The following is a 21,535-nucleotide window of genomic DNA, read 5'->3' as shown; positions in this document are numbered from 1 at the left end:
TATATATATATATATTTGAAAAATATGAGAATCTAATTTAGACAGAGGAAAACAACAATGAAAAGAAAGAAAAATGTTAAAAGATATATTTTATAAAGAATCACTGACTTATTCAATAAATCAGAGAAGGCTTGATAACTGAGATATAGACCATTCATGAAGGACAGTAATAACTTGATAAAACAAGGCAGTCAATATTGGCTAAGTTGGGAATGCAGGAAAACTTAAATTTAGAATTACAGTCATGCATTGCTTAATGATGGGGATATATTCTGAGAAATGCATTATTAGGTGATTTCTTTATCATGCAAACATCATAGAGTGTTCTTGCACAAACACAGGAGGTATAGCCTACTACACACCTAGGCTGCATGGTATATTGCTTCTAGGTTACAAACCTGTACAGCATGTTACTGTACTGAATATTGTAGGTAATTTTAATACAGTGGGTATTTATATATTTACATCAGAAAAGGTACAGTAAAATATAGTATTATCATCTTATGAGACCATCATCATATATACCACCCATCCTTGACCAAAACATTATTATGCAGGACATGATTGTACTAAGGAGCATTTCCTATTGAATTAGCAAGACATAAAGAAAATCACCAAGTAGTAGCAAATCTCAACTTTTTCCAGCTTAAAGGTATGCTATCATTCTTGTCATGATTAAAAACTTCACATCAATTTTCTTTCTAATCACTCTAACAAGAAAAGCAAAACGATTTAATGCAGGCTCAAAGGAAGCAAGATTAAGAAATCAGAAAGGAACAGAAAATGCTTTCCTATAAAAGGGTTTCCCCAAGAAGGAAGATGTGAGGAGCAACTATCTTGGATGTCTGTCAGAATATTTCCCATTCCCTTCCATGCTAGCCATGATGCCCTTCCTCTTCTCTTAGTCTTACTAACAAGTTACAAGGAAAGGCTGCAGAACTTCCCCTGCATTATATTCAAATGTTCATCAGAGTAAGATCTTACATCCTCTATCATTTTTCATTAGCAGCAACATCATCATCTAAAATTTACTGAACACTTGCCATATACTGTGTATTATATGCATTATTTAATCCCCATAATATCCTGTAAATAATTATGATTACTATTATTCCTATTTTATAGCTGGAGAAAATGAAACAGAAAGGTCAAGCAATTTGTCCAAGTGACACTGCTAGTAAGTTATGGAGCATGGCTACAAACCAAGGCAGCTTAACTCTGGAGCCTACTTTCTTAACTATTGTTCTCTACCTTCTCCTTGTCAGGTAACATGTAGGTATCATTCAGTTAAGGTTCTAAAAGTATAAGAATCATAAAAATTAGGATGTATCGGTAAGGACTTGGGATGTGGAAAGCCCCATACGGCATGAAGTGCTCAAAGGACAGAAATGAGACTGACACACAATAGTGAGTGATAAAGACAAAAGACCACTGAAAATACCTCAGGTCTATTCACTTGTCTCCCTCTCTACTTCCGTACCACTGTCATCACTGATCCGGAACACTTCCATTGTCTTTAATCTCCTCTCCACTTCCAAACTGTCACCATTCCAATTCATTCTCCACCGTACAACCTAATGATCATCTATAATTATGAAATAGTTCAGCTACTCTGAATAAAAACATTCAATGGCTTCCCGCTGCACATAGTATAAAATCCAAATTCCTCATCATGGCCCACAGAGTCATGCAAAATCTGTCCCCTGCCTCCTTCCCACACTCACTACACCCCACTGTCCCCTTCTCATCATGTAGATTGACTTTTATGTCATTTTCTTGAATACAGGAGGCCCTTCCCCATTGCAGGATCTTTGTGACTGCTATTCTCTCTGCCTGACCTGTTTTTTTCTCCAGCAACTTACATGTTTGGCTTCTTCTCATTCTTCATTCTGGTTTAGCACATAAAACTTTTTTTTTTGGATCATCCTGTCTAGAGTGCTCCTCCCAGCTCTTCTTTATCATATAGCATCTGCCTTATTTCTGTAGAATTTACCAAAAACTGAAATTATATGACCTGGTCATAAATATATTAATCTTTCTTTTCTACTAGAATAAAGCTTCATGACACTGTCTGGCATATTGTAGATGCCAGTAAGAAAATTTCATTAAATATTGGCTCAATAAATGGCCCTCATGCATCTGATCTTGTATAAGTAAGGGCATGGGGTCATTAACTGAGATATGAAATACAATAAGAAAATCAAATTTTGGATAGGAAAATGGTTCAGTGAGGCACAGGTTGAATTTGAGATGCCTGCAGGTAAGATCTATAGAACTGTCCATGAAGTAGCTCAGAAAAAGGGATCTAGAGCTCAGAGAAGTTTGCACAAGATAACACAGATTTAGAAGACAAGAGAATAAGATGCCAGATAAAACAATTGATGTGGACGAAAAGGCCCAGGAAAATCTGCAGAATGAAAAAAAAAAAAAAAAAAAAAAGCAGATCAAACTACAGTATTGAAAAAGGAAAAGAAAAAAGTAAAAAGACTGAGAAAGGATCTTCAAATAGGTGAGAGAGCACAAGAAGATGGGAAGAGATTTTCAAGGAAAATGAGAGGTCAGATCAACAGGGTCAAATTCTTATAGGAGGTTAAGTAGGATGACAAATGAAAGGGACCATTCGATTTGGTATTTAGGAAGCCTGGTGACCTTTGGGAGAGGTAGGAACAGGGTAGATTAGGACACTGAAGACAAACATGGTTCGAATTCATAGCTTTACCTAGGGCTTGCACTATATCAAAATCTCTTTTAGTGGCTTTGAAAACACCATGACACAGAAAGTGTGACAAAATGAAATTATTAAGTATCCCACCTATCAGCTTTTAAAAAAAAAGAAATAGTTTTCTTGCATTGTTGGGATTTTCTAAAGAGGTAGTATCAAAGCCAGCTGAAAAGGCTTGTCTATTCAAACTTGCAGAACTATGTAAGGAAACTCATGATTATCAGTAGCAAAAGCTACCGGGGTGCTTTCAGAGAATGAAAGCTTTACCATATATACACTCAACAGAAACGAAATTTGAGAGCAAGGGGTTGTGACCAACAGCAGTTCACAGAGCCTGCCAGGGTATGGCTGGCAATTCAAGATCACAGATGCCTCCATTTGCTCTAATCAGGGAGAGTCCTTTTTACTAAGTGCATTTATGTCGGTAGTCAGTAGAGATGCATCTATGCACTAAATCTCGCACTTGAGCTGAGTGTAAGTAGTCAAGTATTTAATTTACCCCCCACCCTCGAGTTCAAAGACAGAGCCATGTTGAAATAAATCCCCTTGCAAAGTCAAAAACTGACCTCAAACACAAATGGATTAGAGCCCAGAAAAGAGATTTTAGCACTGGCATATAGAACTGGAAGTGAGATGGGGAAAGAAGGGGCTTCTAAACATCTCGTTCTTTACGTACCCAGATATTCTGACACATAATTGTTCTACTCATTTGTCAAAAAGTTTTTATTTCAGGGGTGCTTAGCAGCAAGAGGACATTCCTATAAATATCTATATATCCTGCTAATGAAAACTAGGTATTCTACATATCTGCTGTAATACAAGAAACACACTACTTTTAAAATATATTTCTTCTGATAATTAAATAGGGCCCAGGATAGTGTTTTGTAGAATTAAATCAGCTGCCTGCTAACAGAAGAGGCGTGGCAGACGGCATAAAAGGAAGCGTTTTTCCATCCTCTAGACCATTTACTCTGGAAGATGCTGAGTTACAAAATGTAGAATGGAAAGCCAAATAAAGAAAGGCATGATAATGGAACAAGGACAAATGTTGGACGTCTGCCCTCTCACTTCCTGTTTGTGGGAGACAAGCGGTGGCAGCTGCTGGGTTAGAGTTCCTGGAAGAGATGATGGGGCAAAAGAGAGCTCGGGTTGCTGTTTCTACTTCAGCGGCGGCGGCTAGAGCAGCGAGTACAGGTGAGGTTGCCCTGGCGGTGTCCATAGCAACGCTGGAGGGGGTGGCAGGGAGAAAGGCGCCCTCCACCCTACCACCCTCCTCCTCGCCTCCCCCGACCTCCAGGCGCACTAGGCGCTCTGGGCGCCGCGCTCCGCGAGGGGGAGCAGTGCTCCAACCCGCGACCCTCCGCCTCAGACATCACAGTTGCCGCGGCAACGGCCGGAGGAGGAAAGCCAAGGCTTTTCTCCCGCTGACGTCCCCCGCCCCCAGTACCAAGAGTGCTGGGGCCTGGATGAGATCCGCGTCCGCTTCACCCGAGCATGAGCGTGGGTGTCTCGGAGGAGCAGGAGACGCCGGCTCGAAGCCGCGGGCCTCACCCTGATCCGCGGATGCCGCCGCCGCCGCCGCCTTCTCCTCCCCTGGGTGGTGGGGGATAGGGCCTGAGAGGCACAGTCACACCGAGTTTCAGCACGTGACCTTCCAAGAGCCTGAGAGTCCCCTAGAGAGCGGGCCCCACCCCAATCCATCCCGCCTCGTTGGAGGGGTCCCTCTGGCCTTAGTCCTTCTCTTCTGATTCTCTATGTCCCAACCCGAGCAACAGCAGCACACTCTCCCTAGTCCCTTCACTCCCACCTAGAGTTATCTTCGAGGACTAGAACGCCGGATGCTTTCTCCCTTTTCTCTACCCTTCCCGGGCGTCTGGGGAGCAAAGGAAGGATCAGAGACCTTCAGAGAAGGTGGCCCGCTCAGACAAGACCAGGGAGAACCCAGGACCCGACCCTGCTCGCTGTAGGCCTCTCAGCTGGAGAGGGGTGCGGGCCGGGGAGTGGGGTGGGGTGGAGTTGTCAGCTGGCCATATCCAGTCATCCCTGGCATGGTAAACTAAGTGCCCAGTAGGGGCACCCGTAATGGACTTCAAAATAGCATACAGTAACAGATTTTGCTCAGAGCCCAACTGAATCCTGTTTTTATTTACTGGAGCAAAACAAACCCAGGTGGAGAAGGGTGGTTCTTCTGGCAGCTAAGTCAACGGGGACTCTTGCCTCGCTTTCCAATACATCAAAAGGAGGAAAATTTTGCAAGAAACCCTTTTGTTTAGCTGTAGACAAAGCAAAAGGCAAAGAAACAACTTTTCAATTCCATACGGATTGAAAAAATGAAAAAATTTTAGGGCAGTTTTCTAAAGTATACAAAATGGATCTATCCTCTTCTTGAATAATATTTAATATTTTATTGTTGTAACCAGGGCTTTTCATGAAAAGAGAGTTTATTGTGATATTTTAATGTAATTCTCAAAATTTTAAAATTAAAAAATATTGTAAGTAATAAATGTGTTTCTGATTGTATATTATATACTTGATTTTCCAGAGATTAATGGAGATGCTTGTGAATCTATGTATCATTGAATGATTGTTGGCTCACTAGCACCTATGGCAAAGATAACCTTTAACTGGAGAAAATGCATAAGGAAATGAAAAGCATTTGCCAAATGGAATTAAGTGTAATATTTTGTTGAAGAAATTTTTAAATGAGTTCCTATATATATGGTCATTTAAATACTAAAACAAATGATCTTTTAATTAGAGTTTTAAAATTTTTTAATTGGCACAATAATTGTAGATCTTTATGGGACTTAGTGTGATATTTTATATATGTGTACAATGTGTAATGATCAAATTGGGGTAATGAGCAAATTCATCACCTCATACATTTATTATTTCTTTGTTCTGGGAACAGTCAAGATCCTCTCCTCTAGCTATTTATAAATATACAACACATTTCACCCTGTAGTACGATAAAACATTATAAGTTATTCCTTTTATATAGGCATAATTTTGTGTCCATTAACCAACCTCTCCCTATCTTCTCTCCACTTCACCCTTTCATCCTATAATAACCACTCTTCTACTGTCTACTTCTATGAGATAAACTTTCTTGGCTTCCACATATGAGTGAAAATATGTGGTATTTATCTTTTTGTGCATGACTTATTTCACTTAACACAATGTCCTTCAGGCACAGTAATACTGCGAATGACAGGATTTCATTCCTTTTTATGGCTGACTAGCATTCCATTGTGTATATATACCATATTTTCTTTATCCATCTGTTGATCGACACTTAGGTTGATGTCATATCTTGGTTATTGTGCATAGTGCTCCAATAAACATGGGAGTGCAAATGTCTCCTTGACATTAGGATTTTCTTTCCTTTGATATATACCCAGTAGTGGGATTGCCATTCTATTTCTAGTTTTATGAATACCCTCCATACTATTTTCCATAATGGCTATACTAATTTTACATTCCCACCAACCTTGTATAATACATCAAAAGGAGGACAATTTTGCAAGAAATAAACACTGTTGTGTTTATTCCCCCTTCTCCACAACCTCTCCAGCATTTGTTTTTGTCTTTTTGATAATAGCCATTCTAACTGGGGTGAGATGATATCTCCTCTAGGTTCTGATTTGCATTTCCTTGACAATTAATGATATTGGGCCTTTTTTTGCATATACTTGTTGGCCATTTGTACATCTTTTTTTAGGGGTGTCTATTCAGATCATTTGTCCATTTTTAAATCAGATTATTTCTTTTTATGCCGTTGAGTTGTTTGAGTTCCTTGTATATTTGCAATATTAATTCCTTGTCAAATGTGAATTAGAGTTTTGAGAGTAGATATATGCCTTAAAATACTAACTAAAGTGTTACCTGATTGTTAACTTAGATATGTTCTGGTGTCTTTGCACTGAAATATTCAACTTTATAAGGCAGTTATTTCCATAGATTATTTTTCTAAGGCATTTCCCTTTAAATGTTATTCAGTATATAGGAGATTAGTAAAGGTAATATTTATTTAATTTTTAATTTAATCATCCTCCAAACTTCTAAACTATCTGCCAAACTATTTCTATGCTGGCAGAAATCTACTATCTCCCCAAACATATTACCCATACCTTCAAGTGCCAAAGTTGCTCATTTGTGCCCACGCTAAATGCAAATGTATATTTCAACTGAGAGACAGGTCTGTGTATAAATTAAAGACTGTGTATAAACCAGTGTTTAAAACCTCAGTTTATGTCCTTAGTATCTCACAGCAGATGGGAAAGAATCAGAACACCCATGTTCCAGTGTGTAGATGTTTAATTGAATGGGAAAGTAAGTAGAAAAGCTTTTAGTCTTCTGGACTGCTTCTTCTGCCATTTGAAAAGGTTAGCCTAGCTCACCACCCTTTATGTATTTCACATAGCATTAGAAGCCTCAGTGGGTATGGCATGCTTTCCAGCTGGGTCTCAATGTTTGCATATTCAAGTACTGCTCTATTTCTGTCAATGCACAATATATAGTAGGACAGTAAATTATAGAGAGTAACACAGATCTTCTGATGAAAGCTTTTAAAATGAATAATTATCTTATTTGATATTAGTGTACACTAGAATTAAGGAGACTAGAAAAAGAGATGATTTTAAAGAATCTAGAAACAGATCTCATACCCCAAATATGTAATTAATAGTAGACGTCTCTAGATAATCAAACCAGAGGTGATTCTTTTCCTTTCTTCTGCTTTTTTTCTTTTACTTTTAAAGAGATATATAATAAGCAGATATTATTGAATAATAATAATATATTTTTTTAATTGATACATGTTTAGGTTTTTAAAAGTATGTCATACATTTCTTTATTTTAATAGATTATTACTAACAACACTTTTTTTTTAATATTTAAGAATCTTTAAGTTGTAACTGTGTACTAGAAAAAAGCCAATAGAATAAAATTTACAAAATATGTCTTTCCAAAATTGGGAAATTTTCAGATTCTTAAAACAATTACAGGGCCAGAGTAACTTTAATCTCTAGCTTAGTCAATAAATAATATTATATTATAAGAAACTGTAATATTTTAAATATTCATTAACATTTTAATAAGATTTTCAAATTTTAAAAGCATCATAAGCTGACAGTTTTTAGCCACTGATGTTTCAGAATATAACCACATTATAGTTTATCTGAGCCAGTGGATACTGAGGAATTTATAAGTTGGAGTCAAAGTATTTGATGAAAAGGCATTAATAAAACAATAAAAGAACAGCATAAAAATAGCCAACTTGTAATTCCCTCTCAAGAAAGTATGCCACTTTAAACAATGGATCTTGTATCTGGAAATGAAGTAAGTAAATAGACTTTGTCTAGAAGAGGGAATAGGAGAACTGAAAGATATTCGTGTTTTACAGAAAGTAGATAATGTGAAAATTTGTCTACCTCCATTTTCCCAAAGTCCCATTGTCAAAGATCTATCATTTGAACTGGAGCCAGTGGTAAATGTCCATAAATGCAGTCATGTCACTACTACAATACAAAAATATTAACTAAAGCTCATTCATTTATAACAATCAAGCTGTAACTTTAACAAATATGGAGTAATTTACATGCAGTTGACCTTTTGTGTCTGCAAGTTCTGCATCTGCCAATTCAACCAACCACGGAATGAATAATATTTGCGAAATAATACAAAATAAAAATATAATAGTAAAAAAATACAAATAAAAACTATAGTATAACAACTATTTACAAAATCTTTACATCATATTAGGTATTATAAGTAATTGAGGGATGATTTTAAAGTATACAAAAGGATGTGCATAGGTTATATGCAAATAGTAGACCATTTTATATCAGGAAATTGAGCATCACAGGTAGGTCCCGGACCCAATCCCTAATGGGTACCAAGGGAAGACTGTATAATGTTCAGTTTACCTTTAAAATAAGTCATCTTTGATTTCTTATACCTCCTACATATCCAGTTACTAAGTGTTAGTTGTTAAACACTTCTCTAATCGGCTGATAATTGCTTGTATCTCTTGCTTGGATTACTTATTCAATTTACTACTTGTTCTACCTGTTTCATATTTTGGGCCCTTCATTCTTCTCTTGGGGGCCTAAAGTATCTTTCTAAAATGAAAAATCTGAGACTGTTTCTTCAAATAATTAGAGAGAGAGAGAGAGAGAGAGAGGTTTGTATGTTTGTATCTGGGAGAGGAAACAATCACATTTTAAATGTATTGTTCAGCTCACATATACGTATGTGAAATCTTCAAGGACCCCAAAATTTAAATTTAAATAAATGCTAAAATGAAACCAGACTAGTGAGCTATGACGGAAAACTACAGCTGAGACCTATCTGAGATCAATTCCCTGTACCAGGAACCATAACATCTGAGGATTGGATTCTAGTAAAGTTGGGTAAATGTAGCTGTTTTATAAGTACAAGGAATTAGAAAGAAAGGAATAATATAAAAATGACTGCATTTTGGACATATTTTCACATCCAGATTTCACTGCACTAAATCTCTTTTTAATGTTATCTAAGCTTCTATTGAAACAATTGAGTTCCTGCATTTTACATTTTTTTCTGTTTTATTTTATAAATCTGTCTAGTCACTTTAATATCATTTTTTCCTTCTGATTCAAGGAGATAATGAAAGAATTTTCTACAAGCGACAAAATCATGAATTCAGAAATGCAGGAAAAATTTCATATATCAAGTAGAATAATTATTTTAAAATCTACAGCTAGAACATTGCAGTGAACCTGTAGAATACCAAAGAAAGATAAAAATTTTAAGACTATTAAGCAAGAGACTGATCCTTTACTACAAAAGGACAGTAAGACTGCACATTTCTCAACAGGAGGTGAAATGGAATCCAGAAAATAAAATTATGTATGTATATATTTAAATGTTCAAAAAGTTAAAATAAGAGATAGAAATATTTTTTTTAGCCGTAAAATTAAGAAATGTAATCATCCACAGAATTTAACTAAAGGAACTTCTAAAGCAATAGTTTCAGGGGGGGAAAAAGGTCTGCAGAGTAAAAGCCCCACAGACTAGGAAAAGAAAGTAGGGGAAGAAAACAACAAAACTAGTGAATTGGAAGATGAGTCTGAAAACAAGTGGATCTAGTAAGGATAACTGATATTTATGTTATTTATAATATATATTTTAAAATAAATATAAAAGAAGAAGAAGGCTATTGTCCATGTTCTGGAGTTCAAAAGAAAAAAAATAAACCCTTGATAACAAAGATTTAAATTCATTACAATATCGTAGAAGTCAAAGGATTAGCAGAAATGTTAAGACATAGTAATAAGTTTGTATTTTCAAATTTAAATGGAAATTTCTAAGATAATTCTAATTTATAAATTCCAAACCAGTCAAGGCGGGAAGGTGAATAAAAAATAATTTTACACATAAAAGTAGTGGACAAGGAAACATTAAAAAATAAACAAGATAAACAGAAATGACAAGAATACAAAGAATGAGATGTTAAAAATAGAAATATACAAATACAATATCTTATAAAAATTAAGGCAAAACAAAACACATTTTCAGACATACAAAGCTAAAATAATTCACTACTACCAGATCTGTATTATAATATCAATATCCTTTAGGCAGAAATGTCTTTCAAGCAGAATAAAACGATGCCAGTTGGAAATATAGATCTATAGAAAGGGAAGAAGAAGACCAGAAATAGTAACCACATGGATAAATATATGATTTTTTATTGTTATTTTATATAAATCACATTAAATATAATTGATATCTGAACAAAAATGACAATGTATAATGAGATTTATCACATATGTATAGGAGAAATATATAACAACAATAGCATAAACCAAGAAGAAGCAAATAGAAGTATGCTAAGCCCCTTACATCATGTAAGTGGCATAATTCTTGAAGGTAGACTTAAATAAGTTGAATAAGTATACTGTAAACCCTACAGTAACCATTGGTATTTAACTAATTTTTAACATGCAGGAAAAAGAAGGTGAAAAAAACAAATAACAGATTGGGCAAACAGGGAAAAAAAAAAAAAAAAACACACAACATGATGACGTAAACCTAACCACATTAAATGTAAATATTCTAATGAACATCCAATTGAAAGTCAGATTAAAAAGGCAAGCCCCAAATATATGCCACAGAAAATGCACTTTATATTTAAAGTCACAAATAGTTAACGAATAAAGGGATAGAAAAACATGTACCATGCCAATACTGCAAGGGCTAAGTTATCAGTGGAATACAAGGTTGGTTTAACATTTAGAAAATCAGTTGTCATCCCCTGTATTAACAAACTAAAACTAAGAAATATGTTCATCTCAGTAACACACATAAAAAATTGACAAAATCCAACATCCATTTCTAATAAAAACTCTCAGGAAAGTAGAAATTGAATGGAACTTCCTTATCGGGATAAAGGACAAAATTTTACTATATTTTATACTTAATATACATTAATATACATTTATTTTTCTATTTTTCATCAATTCTCTCTCTTGCTGTTTAGACTTTGTATATGCTGTACTGTTTCTTCCATTTAACTGTTATCTCTGACATTCTACAGATCCTTTTTGGAAACTCTATTGAGAATAATAAGCATATTTTTAGTTAAATATCTCAAGGATAAGCGTATAAACTTGCACTGTCCAACTAGTAGTCAGTAGCAACATGTAGGTATTGAGCCCTTGAAATGTGAGTAGTCTGAATTGAGATGGGCTGTTGTCTCGCTCTTGTCGTCCAGGCTGAAGTGCAATGGTGTGATCTCAGCTCACTGCAACCTCTGCCTCCTGGGTACAAGCGATTCTCCTGCCTCAGCCTCCTGAGTAGCTGGGATTACAGACACCTGCCACCATGCCTAGCTAATTTTTGTATTTTATTTTATTTATTTTTTTTAGTAGAGATGGGGGTTTCACCATATTGGCTAGGCTGGTCTCGAACTCCTGACCTCAGGTGATCTGCCCACCTCAGCCTCCCAAAGTGCTGGGATTACAGGTGTGAGCCACCATGCCCAGGTTATAATTCTCTAAAAAAAAAAAAAGTAAAATATCTCACTTCATAATTGTTTTAAACTGATTACATGTTGAAATTGTAAAAAATATTGAATATATTGGGTTAAATGAAATATATTGTTAAACTTATTTTATATGTTTTATTTTAAATGACTACTAGAAAGTTTAAAATTACATCTGTGGCTTACATTGTATTTCTATCGGATAGTGCTGGTCTAGCCATTTTAATAGACTGAAAATTCTCCTTAGGAAATTCTAATCATACCTAAAAATGATCCTCAAATCTTGCAAATGGTCTTTAAAAAGAGGATATAAATATACATACTATGGCTAAGAACTATGCTTCAAGCTTATTATAATTTCCCCTATAATAGATCAAGATGTTGAGCAGCCTAAATGAACAGTAAATATATAATAAGTGTGTATTTATGCACAGTTCTACCAGCAAACATCCAGTTTGCTATAAATAAAATATAATTTTTTATAATTAAGCTAAAATTGATCAGCATTTTTAGCAGATAGAATATGACTTTGAGGGAATAAATATTTGAAGCTTTCTTTTAATTCACAGAATAAATGGTTAGCCTCTCATTTTCTTGTCCACATAAGAAAAATTTAATTACAACTGTAGTATATCAGATGTTACATTTATTATTATTAGTTCAATTCAGGTTTATTGGTTCTTCAGGTAATCATACAACACATTTTCTTGGTTTATGTTATGAAATGTGATGTAGATTTAGATTTTCTCAGCCTTCTACCACTCTTAAAATCTCAATCCCCCTTTTGTTGTTTTTTGTTTTGTTGTTTTCATCCAAGGCTACCATTAAGGAAAGAAGGTAGTACACTTTTTATACCATTTGGTAGGCTTGACTGGTTCAAGAAATAATACAAATGGAAAACTTTCATCCTAGAATAGGGAATACATTTGTAATTAATTTGCTGTTATGAGCCACCATATCACCTATCTCATTTATCTCCCTAAAATTTAAAGTAGCAATCCAAGATATTGTGGAGTTTCCAGGATATTCACTTTGTACCCTCCTTCAAGAAACAATAGCCAAATACCTGACTGACCATAGTCTTATTTGTTAAAAGTCCAATTAGGTTAACAGAGAAACCAAAGCAGAGGAAACTTGGGCCTAGTGTGAAGGTAAAGTCAACATTTTTCTAGTAATCCTTGCTCTTACTTCATTTCTTCCTCTTGTACAAATAAAGAGATGATAATTGGATAGATATTTGAATGTAGTCACTGAGGAAAGTCAGAAACTTTGAGTCTGAGCCATGTATTCTGACCATGACTTTTATCAAGTAGTATTCTAAGTCACTACTTTTATCAAGCAGCATTAAATTAAGACTCTTACAACTACATTCTAGCCTTAATCAGAATTATACTCTCTGTCCCAAATAGTAATCAAGTTCTTAAACATTACTAACTATTGACTAATTTGGTGCAAAACTCCAATACGATACCCAGCAATGAAGCCTTGCCTGTACAAAAGAATGAGAGCTTTTGTACAAAAGGAAAGACTTCAAAATGGGAACTTGACTTAACTTGTAGTTCTGGAGGCACAGAACAGAAGAAAGCTATGAAGAAGAGAAGTCCTGGTTTTATGATCTTTGATAAGGTATTCTAACATAAACATAAAAGCTTTAAGATCAAAAACTAAAATATTCATAATTATTTTTTCTATATCACTTGCCAGCATTATTTAAAGCAAATGAACTAAATATTTTTGGATAACTATACCAAAGTGTTTATTGAAGTTAATACTTAGACTAATATAACTGAATCATCCAGCTTTAAATGCTGACTAAAGTAAAAAATCAACTTATACTTCCAAGTAAAATAAAATTTTATTATTTTTATTCCATTGTGCATGTGCATGTGTATATATACATATACTTATTTTCTTTATCCATTCATGTGCCAATAGACACTTAGGTTTTTCTTCCATGTCTTGGCTATTGTGAATAAAGCTGCAATGAATATGAGACTGCATATATCTCTCCAAGATACTGATTTCATTTCTTTTAAATTTATGCCCAGAAGTAGAATTGCTGGACTATATGGTAGTTCCCTTCTTAATTTTTTGAGGAAACTCTATACTGTTTTCCATAATGACTACATGAATTCACATTCTCACCAACAGTATACCAAGGTTCCCTTTTCTCCATATCAACACTTGTTTCTCTTGCCATTTTGATAACCATCTTAACAGGTATGAGGTGATACTTTATTGTGGTCCTAATCAGCATTTCCCCAATGATTAGTGATGTTGATGAACTTTTCATATACCTGTTGGCCATATTTATATCTTATTTGGAAAAATATCTGTTCTGGTTTTTGCCCATTTTAAATTGCATTGTTTAGATTTTTTGCTGTTGAGTATCTCGTATTTTTTATGTTAACCCCTTATAATATAGATTATATGAAAATATTTTCTCTCATTCCATAGGTTGTCTTTCAATTTTGTTGAATTTTTTTCTTTGCTCTGCAAACAGCTATTCAGTTTGATATAGCCTGGCTTGTTTGCTTTTGCTTTTTTTTGCCTGTGTTTTTATTACGCAGCAATAAAAAGAAGGAAATCCTGCCATTTGCAACAACATGGATGAACCCAAAGGACATTATGCTAAGTAAAATAAGCCAGATGCAGAAAGACAAATACTGAATGATTTTACTAATATATGGAGTGTTTTAAAGATTAAACTCATAGAAGCAGAGTAGAACAGTGGTTTCCAGCGGCTGGAGGACGGGAGAAATAAAAAGATTTTGGTCAAACATATAATCTTTCAGTAATAAATAAGTTCTGTAGATATAATGTCTAGCAAGGTGATTATAGTTAATAATACTTTATTATTTGATATTTGATGAGAGGGCAGATTTTAAATGTCCCTCCCATATGCACACATACATAAAAATGTTATCTATGAATATGACAGATATGTTAATTTGACTATACATTTGTACCATCACACAATGTATATGTGTATATCAGATCATCATGTTGTATACCTTGAATATATAAAATGTTTGTTAATTAAGTAGTTAAAATAAAATAATGTTTTAAAGTTATTTGATATGAAGATAAAGAAGTGAGGGAAAAAAATCAGTTTCCCCCTGTATCCACCAAATAAATGCTGAAAGAATATTTTTAAAGTATCTGTTTAAGTGGTGCCAAGTTACCAACCTGCTGTGGGGCTCCACATATCTTGATGTGTCTCAGCCTATGACAGAGTGTTATATGAATTATTGAAAGGCAAATCTTTGCCATGCTCACAGATATTACAGATGTACGAATTTTAAATCTTGGCAGTGCCATGTGTTTTATGAATGCATTTTTACTCAGGAAAAGGATCCTCTGAACATGAGTGATATGTTCACCTTTTTTAATGTGAATGATATAATATCTATTTTAACTTCAACCATAATCATTATTCACTACTTTCTCATTTAGGAGCCTCCAATTAATGCCAATTGATGATTCTTATTAATTATTTCAATTGAAGTTTAAAAATCTCTTGTGAAACATGACCTAATGGAGTGAATCAGAGCCAGAGCAGCTGAACAGTACAATACCATGTAACAATAAGGGAAGTGGATGATGATTGGCAAACTGTCTTGCATCATTCAATAAGTAGTGTCCTACCAATTTGCTTGCTGCTTTAGAGGGTCTGAAACCAAAGTATCAGGCTAAAATTGTACTGTTCAAAGAAGGAAGCTTAAACTGGGGCACAGAAGTAAAATCAGTGAAAATGGCAGAGAAAGAACCTCTGAAAATTTGCTCTTCATAAAACAATTTAAAAACTGGCAAACATTGTCAAAATCAACTTTTCCAAAACTCTAGAAATCTATCAAAGTTTCATAACAATCCAGTAAGCAATTGTTAAAAAGAAATAAAAAAGCTAAATGTTGGTGAAAAAAAAAAATCTGAAAATTTGGGGTGTTTTAGCTTGCTCTAGATTCATCTCCTGCTCTCTATGTCTGAGTAGCCTTGAAAAGTTATGGCCCACATTTTTTTCCTTTTTTTAATTATACTTTAAGTTCTGGGGTACATGTGCAGAACATGCAGTCTTATTACATAGGTATATAGATGTCATGGTGGTTTGCTGCACCCATCAACCTGTCACCTACATTAGGTATTTCTCCTGATGCTATCCCTCTGCTAGCCCCCAACCTCCCGACAGGCCCCGGTGTGTGATGCTCCCCTCCCTGTGTCCATGTGTTCTCATTGTTCAACTCCCGCTTATGAGTGAGAATATGTGGTGTTTGATTTTCTGTTCTTGTGCTAGCTTGCTGAGAATGATGGTTTCCAGCTTCATCCATGTCCCTGCAAAGGACAAGAATTCATCATTTTTTATAGCTGCATAGTATTCCATGGTGTATATGTGCCACATTTTCTTTATCCAGTATGTCATTGATGGACATTTGGGTTGGTTCCAAGTTTTTGCTATTGTGAATCAGTGTGGCAATTCCTCAAGGATCTAGAACTAGAAATACCATTTGACCCAGCAATCCCATTACTGGGTATATACCCAAAGGATTATAAATCATTCTACTATAAAGACACATGAACACATATGTTTATTGCGGCACTATTCACAATGGCCCACATTCCTATACAGACTGGTAGCCACCAGAGAAAGGAGAATGGAACAGGGGCTTTTTCAATGCCTCAGTCCTAAAGAATTATCACATTATTTTACATGCCTAGTGCTTCCATGGAAGACACCACTTAACAGGCTGCCTCTTGTTGACCTGACTTGGATTTCACCCAGTGTGAAAAATCTTCTCCTCAGCACCCATGCAAAAAACAATTACAGGAAAATGTTTTATTTTTGCAGCTGCCTAAAGCTGTGGATAACAGTTGAATCAAATAGTAAACTAAACAAAAGCTTAAAGGAAAACTAGAGAATGAAACATCCAAAGATTCTTGAAACTCTCTAGCATATTCCCTAGGAATCCAGATGACAACACATGTACAGAGATATCTACATGCTCAGAAAAAATCTAAGACTGGGCTAAGGTTTCACCTCTGACTGAACTTAAGGTACTTTACAAGCAAGAGGTAAAGGTTAGGAAAGAGCAATCAACGTTAGGTGAATGTCAAATATTTGTGCTAATGTACACTACAGACCCCATTGGCAGAGGCTGGAGAATTTATTGGTTCCAAGCAATAAAGGAAATCACTGTTCTATTATTAGACCACTATGCTGAGAAATGACTTCAGTTGCTACACATGACAAAGAATACAGACTTTAAAAATTAAATTTAGAAAATTTACTAAACAATTAACGACTATAACTACAATAAGCAGCAACAGCAAATCCTGGGGAGGGGCAAGAATTTCATTCTAGAGATCCCATATATTATTTAAAATATCAATTTTCATTAAAAAATGAATGACACGAACAAGAAAGTATGTTCTACAAGTAGAAATAAAAGCAATCAACAGGAAATGTCTTAGAGGACACTAGTTTATTGGATTTATTGGACAAAGACTTTAAATCAGTCAATTTAAATATGTTCAAAGAGCTAAAGAAGAATATAAGAACATTGTCACACTAGCTGGAGAATATTAATAAGAAGATAGAAATTATTTTAAGAAAAAAAAGGACCAAGTGGAAATCCTGGATTTGAAAAGCAGAATCAATGAAATTAAAATTTTACTAGAGTGTCTTAGTAGCATATTTGAACATGAAGAAGGAAGTATCAATGAGAATGAAGTCAAGTGATATTATTATCTGAGGAACAAAAATAAGAATAACAAAGAAAAGTGAACAGAACCTTAGAGGCCTGTAAGATATCATCAATCAGTCCTAGGAAACAAGAGAGAAAGGAGCAGAAAGAATATGTGAAATAATAATAGAAGAAAAACTTCCCAAATTTCATGAACATTAATTTGCACATCCAGAAAACACAATGAACTCCCCATAGGTCAAACTCAAAGAGGTCCACACGTGGTGCTACGGACTGAATTGTGTCCCCTTCAATGTTCATATGTTGAAACCCTAACCAAACATAATGGTATTTGGAAATGGGGCTTTGGGAGGCAATTAGGGCTAGATGAGATTCTAAGAATGGACTTTCATAATAGGACTGGTGCCCTTATATGAAGAAATATTAAGAGCATGATCTCTCTCTGTCTCTACCATGAAAGTTGCAGAGAGAAAGTGTTCACCTACAAGCCAGGAAGAGAGCTCTCTCTAGGAGCTGACAATACTGTCACCTTGATCTTAGACTTGGGTTTCCAGAACTATGAGAAAATTAACTTCTGTTTGTTAAGCCACCAAGTGTATGGTATTTTGTTATGGCGGCCAAAATTACTAATCTACCTACATACATCACCGAACTGTCAGTAGCCAAAGACAAATAAAAATTACTGAAAGCAACAAGAGAGAAGTAGCTCATCACATAAAAGGGATCCTTTATAAGATAGAGTTGATTTCTTTTTTTTTTTTAATACAGGAATGGTCATAGTTATTTAAAATATCCCCAAACTGGAAACAGTCCAAATGTGCAGCAACAGACGAATAGACAAATGATATGCCAAACCTACTGGCATACTAGTAGGCAATAAAAAGGTATAACCTATTGATTCATGTAACATGGATGAGTGAAAATAAGTCAAAAAAGAGTGCATTGATGATTCCATTTATATAACATTCTAGAAAATTGCAAACTACTATATAGCATAGTGACAGAAAGCAGATTAGTGCTGCCTAAAGATACGGATAGATGGGTCATGGAGAGGCAGGAGGAATGAATTATAAAGAGGCATTAGGAAATTTGGGAGAGTAATGGATATGTTCATTATCCTGACTGCTTTACATGTGCATCCATATGTCAAAATGTATCAAGTTGTACACATGAATTATGTACAATTTATTGTATGTCAATCATACCTAAATAAATTTGTTAAAACTTCAAATAATAAACTTAAATAAAACAAATCTGGCTGACATGGTTTAGCATGAAAACTGAGACAGGCTGAGTGTGAGTCCCCTTTTTGCTGAATATGGGAACTAGAAAATAAACATTTAATTAGCACAGGTGTGTTCAGGCTAGGCTGACTATTAGGTTTTTGGCAGGATGTTTTCAAGAAGATAGAGTTAATTTCTAATAAGAAATTAGGAAGGCCAAAGCAATGGCCAGATGTCATGAAGGCCAGAATGTACATAATCAAAGCACTAAAGAAAAAAAATCCTGTCAACTAGAATTCTATATCCAGAAAACCTATTCTTCAAAAATAAGGATAAATTAGTTCCCAGATAAACAAAAACTCAAAGAATTTGTCACTAGCATACTTGAACTAAAAGAAATGATGAAGGAATTTTTCAGCTTGACATGAAAGAAAACTAGAAAGTAATTTGAATCTGCAAGAAGAAATAAAGACCTCTGGTAATGGTAACTACACAGATAAATATATGAAGGGAGAGTTAAAGATAAATAATGTATTTTTTGTTTGTACCTCTTTTTTCCTACCTAACTTAAAAGACAACTGCATAATGCAATCATTATAACCTTGTGTTGATGGACAATGTATAGAGATATAATCTGTGGCAGTAACAGCATAAGGACTAGTTGAGACTAGGAGCACAAGTTTTATATGCTATTGATATTATGTTGGTATAAATGTTAACTAGATTGTTATAGATTAAGATATGAATGGTAATCCCCATAACAACCACTAAGAAAATAACTCATAAATATATTGTTAGAAAAGCAAGATGGGAATTAAAATGGTAAACAAAAAAAATAACTACTTAATACAAAGGAACACAGTAAAGAAGGAATTGTGGGGAAGAAAAACAGACACAGACATAGAAAACAAATAGCAAAATAGAAGCAGGTTATTTTGTAACAGTAATGATATTAATTTTAATGGACTAAACACAACAATTAACATGCAGATATCGACAGAATGGATTAAAAATTATCCAAAAATATGCATACAATGGATATATTTGATATTCTGACACAAAAATGTTGAAAGTAAAAGGATGAAAACTCACATACGCTGCAAAGGGAAACCAAAAGAGAAGTGGAGAGGCTATAAAAATATCAGATCAAATATACTTTAAGACAAAAGTAGTACTATAGAGAAAAAAAGATAGTTTTCATGATAAAGGTGTCAAGCCATCAAGAACATATGACAATTTTCAACATATATGTACTTAACAACAGCGCCACAAGATACAAGAAATAAAAACTGACAGAATGGAGAGGTGAAATAGTTCAGAAATAATAGTTGGAGACTTAAATAACCCAATTTCAAAAATGGATAGAATAACTAAACAAAAGACCAGAAAAGAAATAGAGAAGTTGACAATGTGATAAACCAACCTATTTGGACAACTACAGAATACTTCATCCAACAATAGCTAAAATACATAGTTTTCTCTATTGTACATGTAGCATTCTCTATGATAAGTGACATTTTAGACTATAGAACGTCTCAAAATATTAAAAATGACTTAAATCATACAAGGTATGTTTTATGACCACAATATAATGAAATTAGACATCAACAACATAAATAAATTTGGAAAACTCACAAATGTGGAAATTAAACAACGTGCTCTCAAAACTAATGAATCAAAGAAGTCATAAAGGTAATTAGAAAATACTCTGAGATGAATGAAAATAAAAACATATCAAAACGTACAGGATGCAGTAAAAGAACTGCTTTGAGCAAAATCTGACTGTAAATGCCTGCATTTAAAAAAGAAATATCTCAAAAACAAACAAAAAATAGTCTTCTACCTTAATAAACTAGAAAACAAAATCACACTAAACTTAAGACAAGTAGAAGGAAGGAAATAATAGTGATTATAGTAGAAATAAATGAAATAAATACTAGAAAAAATAGAGAATAATCAATAGGACCAAAAGTTGGTTGCGTTGTGGTAAAGATCAGCAAAACTGATATATCTTTAGCCAGAATAAATTATTTTTAAAGAAAGAAAATACTCAAATTACTAAAAGAATGAAAAAAAAATTGTACATTACTGGCCGGGCACGGTGGCTTACGCCAGTAATCCCAGAACTTTGGGAGGCCAAGGCGGGCAGATCACGAGGTCAGGAGATCGAGACCATCCTGGCTAACATGGTGAAACCCCGTCTCTACCAAAAATACAAAAAATTAGCTCAGCGTGGTGGCAGGAGCCTGTAGTCCCAGCTACTCGGGAGGCTGAGGCAGGAGCGGGAGGCGGAGCTTGCAGCGAGCCCAGATGGCGCCACTGCACTCCAACCTGGGTAACAGAGTGAGACTCCGTCTCAAAAAAAAAAAAAAAGTACATTACTACCAACTTACATTTTCAAAAAAGATTATAACGTGATACTACAAACAGCTGTTTACCAAAAAAAAAAAAAGGATTAATATGTTTAATAATGAACAAATTCAAAGAAAGACACAAACTAACAAAACTAATTGCTATGGCCTAAATGTTTGTGTTCCCCAAAATTCATATATTGAAACCGAATCACCATTGTGATGGTATTAGGATGGGGGGTATCTTTTGCCATGTGAGTACACGGCAAGAAGACACTCTCTGTGCACCAGAAAGCAGGCTCCTATCAGAAATTAAATCTTCCAGTGCTTTGATCCAGGATTTCCCAGCCTTCAGAACTGTAAGATATGTATTTCATTTGTTTATAAACTACCCAGTTTATGGTATTTTGTTTTAGCACCCCAAATGGAGAAAGGCAATCACTCAAGAAAAGTAAAAAAAAAAAAAAAGGACAAACCTATTATGATTAAACAGATTAAAAAAAAAAAAAAAA

At 34.6% G+C, this 21,535-nt stretch overlaps 1 protein-coding gene across 9 annotated transcripts in view; it reads right to left on the bottom strand.

Annotated features, from left to right (window-relative positions):
- Positions 1 to 21,535, bottom strand: part of NOL4 (nucleolar protein 4) — a 397,837-nt gene that overhangs the window by 328,006 nt on the left and 48,296 nt on the right. For 2 of the 9 annotated variants that reach the window (XM_017874071.1, XM_017874073.1), the window contains exon 1: positions 4,170 to 4,233. The exons of 5 other annotated variants lie outside the window; for them this stretch is intronic. The gene's annotated coding sequence lies outside the window, so the exon portion shown is untranslated. Of the gene's footprint in view, positions 1 to 4,169; positions 4,234 to 21,535 lie in introns of those variants that run through there. 2 more of the 9 variants (XM_017874072.1, XM_017874070.1) reach the window with 1 other exon arrangement.

Source organism: Rhinopithecus bieti, unplaced genomic scaffold (genome assembly GCF_001698545.2).
Source record: "Rhinopithecus bieti isolate Rb0 unplaced genomic scaffold, ASM169854v2 scaffold_5260, whole genome shotgun sequence".
NCBI classification, from domain to species: Eukaryota; Metazoa; Chordata; class Mammalia; order Primates; family Cercopithecidae; genus Rhinopithecus; species Rhinopithecus bieti.
The sequence above is the reverse complement of the archived record's forward strand: the minus strand, read 5'-3'. Positions and strand labels throughout refer to the sequence as shown.